Genomic DNA, 3,449 nt, shown 5'->3' with positions numbered 1-3,449 from the left:
GATCCATAAAGGATGAGGAAGAAAAACTGATCAGAAACCCTCCCGCTATAAGAACCCAAACTGAGAGACAGCTAGAAAATGGCTAATGCACCTCTGGGTCTCCTCAGTGTCTGTGTTCATAGTACCATGCAGAAACTGAGTCAGTCAGTGGAAAGAGGGCTGAGGATCACTAAGTCCTGTCACTTCCTCCTTTTCTGCCCCCAGGTAATGTCTCCAGCCCTAAGGACAGACGCACTGTCTCAATATGAATTGGGGACCTTAAATTTGCATTTCTCTATCAACATGAAATGAAGAGGTATTGGTACACAGAACTAAGATGATATTAGTATCATAAGAAACCAAAGACAAGATCATGTATAAGTCCTTTTTAACCCTTTGAGTTACTTTTTCTTTCTTTCTTTCTTTCTTTCTTTCTTTCTTTCTTTCTTTCTTTCTTTTTCCCCCCTGAAGTCAGATGTGAGATTTTAATTATGAATTATACATATTTAGCCATGCTTTGAGCAGAATCACTGATTATGAGAGATTAGTCATAATGAAATACAAGTGATAACATCAAACATTTTCTTAGAAGCCCAGTATAGACATGCACATTAATGATTATTTTTATTTCTTACCCAGATTTCAGTATCATATATTTGCATAAAATAATAACAATGACTCTAATGACTTCTATTCAGATCTTGGTGTTGATTTGATTGATCCCTTTTCTTCCTATATTTATGTCTTAAGCTTCATACTGTTGTAGCACCAAGACGACAGTGACACAGTCACTGGATAAATGCGGCATGGTGGGCAGGTGGCCCTTAAGTCATAGTCTGTTTGGCAAGGTGTGGTTTAACAATGGGATAGGAGAGGATGGGAAGAGGATAGTGGTCTCATTGACAGAAGCATGAATTCATTTAATGTATCAGCAAGCTGATGCTGAGTCCGTGGCTGTATTACTGCTCTAAGGTTGCAACATATTAGCATTCACATTTGTGTCTGTGGTTCTTTCACACATTCAATGATTATAGCCCTGTCCACTGCCCAGCTAGGCGAAGGGGCTCAGCAACCAGGCACACGGTGGACTAGGATAAACAAATAGGCTTCAGTTGTCCATTCCTCTCTATTGGCACACTACTTTTCTGGTGATGTCAGTAAATATTTTTTTTCTTTTTTTCTTTTTTTTTTTTTTTCTCCACAGTTGAGTGGAGAGTGGGGTATGACTTTCGCAAGTACTCTGGCGCCTCATATTTGACCATGTCCCCTGGAGGGAGAGACCTGGTGGCACTCAGAGAATGTCAGTAAATATTGTCCATGAATTAATATTTCATTTTTGTAGTGTGAGGCATGTTAAAACTGAATTATTAGGCTTAAGATTCCTCTGCACAAACCTTTCAGGTTTTTCATGATTTTCATAAGGGCCTCTGTATTTCTTTATTTTGTTTGTTCTTTTGTTTTTTTGTTTTTGTTTTTGTTTTGGTTTTGGTTTTGGTTTGTTTTTTTTCGTGTTTTTTTGTTTTGTTTTTTGGTTTTTGGTTTGTTTTTGGTTTGTTTTTCAAGATAGGGTTTCTATGTGTGGTCCTAGATATCCTGGAAATCACTCTGTAGACCAAGTTGGCCTCTGCCTCTAAATTGCTAGGATTGTAGACATGCTCCACCATGGCCAGGCAGACCTCTGCATTTCTGAGGCTCAGAGTGCTTCCTTTTAGATCCTGAGGGGTTAAAATATGAGCAAATCCTGAATGACCATTTCTCATTTCCCCACAGCTTGTGAACCTGCCTGCTTTCTAATCTAATGATCGTCTCAATGATTCTTATCTTTTAGAAGATGATGTCAAAGAGAAATGGAGCCTTCCTATCACAGCACTCTGGAATATAAAATGCATTATAGAGAGGAGCAGATGTTGGGGGATACTCAGAGCTGGGTGGCTCATGTCAGGGACTTAAGGAAGTGCTGGACTCCAAGGCAACACTAAGAGCAATGTTTGGTGCTTCAAGGTTAAAAAGGGATTTTAAGATAAATGGACTGATAATTAAATAAAAATAATCAAAACTGATATATATTATGTAGTGATCAACAGTAGCTTTTTCAAAAGAGAATAATAAAGCTTGTCTACTTCGATAGAACATAATTTTCTCCTCAGTATAACATTGAGACACCATTTATAGCATAACCTGGAATCTTTAAACACCATCATCTTTACTTTGTGGTGTTGAGGGTTGAACCTAAGCCCTTCACACACCCTGACAAGTGTTCTGCTTCTCAGCTATACCTTAAGCCCTAACAGCCTGAAAGCTCTGGCTCCCTGCAGCCAAGTTTATATCTCTGCCCACCTAGGTGAGTGTTCATCTTGAGCAATGAACCACTGGGCAAATAAGAGAAGGCAGAGAGGTACAAGATGAACCCCACACTGCAGATTAGCTTTTGATGGCCATCATCCAGAGGAATGGGTGGTCAGTGTCCACAGTGACGAGGCCTGACCCATCTTAGGTGTTAGAAGTACTGACCAGTGTTCCAAAGCCAAGCACTCCATTTGTGAGGTTCCATTTCAGGCCTGTTGTTGTCACCTGTTTACAATGCTGTCCAACAGGAGTAAAAACACACCAGCTGCCTTCCATTCCAGTGTCTACATGGAGCCTGTGCTTTCCTGGTTGGAGGACGTAGATGAGAAATTCCTCGGAATTATTATAATCAGCAAAGGAGTGATGTGAGTGGCTTGGAAAAGCGTATTCACAGATGCCATGGTCTACTCAAAACGCCCACTGAGGCCTCCCAGGGTCACGATCACGTCCACCTGTAGCTCTTTTTCTTCTATCTTCCTTTGGAGCACTTTAAGGCATTTCGTAAAGTCTGTGTGGTCTTGGTCAGCAATTGAAACAAGAACATATCCCTTTTCAGTATAGTACTCTCTGACTTTAGGTCTAGTAGAATAAAAGTCTCCACTGACAAATTGAGGAAAAAAGCTTCCTCTCTCTCCTTCGGTGATATCACATAACTGGTTGGCACCTCATGGGCACAGGCTCTTAAGAAATCTTCCGTTTAAAACTGTAATCCAATGAATGCTGATTAAGCCAGGTTACTGGTAATCCCTGGGGAGTACTGATGCAAGGTCAAGGCTGGTAGGGATTATATAGTGAGTTTGCAGGCCACTCTGTTTTCCAAAGATGATGAAATAGTGTGTCCAAAGGCTGATTAAGAACCACAAGTCAGTATTTCAGATTTCTCATAGGTAGCAGGGCTTCCAGTGAGGTAAAGGCATGCTCCATAGGGGGTTATGTGTAACAATGAGCCATGAAAGTCAGACCTCACTCTTCACTCATACAGATACCATCACCACCACCACCAGGAGAATGTCCTGTCCATCGGCTTGATCTGGGTAAGGGTTCAAAGTTTATTGCATATATTGTCCTTGGCTGGTGCCATAGTTTGAGCAGGACCCCTGGACCCAGATGTGCACGTCATAATG

General features: G+C 41.0%; 1 pseudogene across 1 annotated transcript; it reads right to left on the bottom strand.

The window, feature by feature from the left end:
* Nucleotides 1-2,400: 2,400 nt before the first annotated feature.
* LOC311594011 (thiamine pyrophosphokinase 1-like) lies at nucleotides 2,401-3,249 on the bottom strand (annotated as a pseudogene). Its single transcript has 2 exons — nucleotides 3,134-3,249; nucleotides 2,401-3,015 (listed from the first exon to the last, which is right to left on the bottom strand). The product of its transcript is annotated as a thiamine pyrophosphokinase 1-like (transcript).
* Between the last annotated feature and the right edge of the window lie 200 nt (nucleotides 3,250-3,449).

The sequence above is a fragment of the Acomys minous genome, assembly GCF_964271855.1.
Source record: "Acomys minous genome assembly, chromosome: 3".
Classification (NCBI taxonomy): Eukaryota; Metazoa; Chordata; class Mammalia; order Rodentia; family Muridae; genus Acomys; species Acomys minous.
This window is presented reverse-complemented; position numbering and strand designations above follow the sequence as displayed.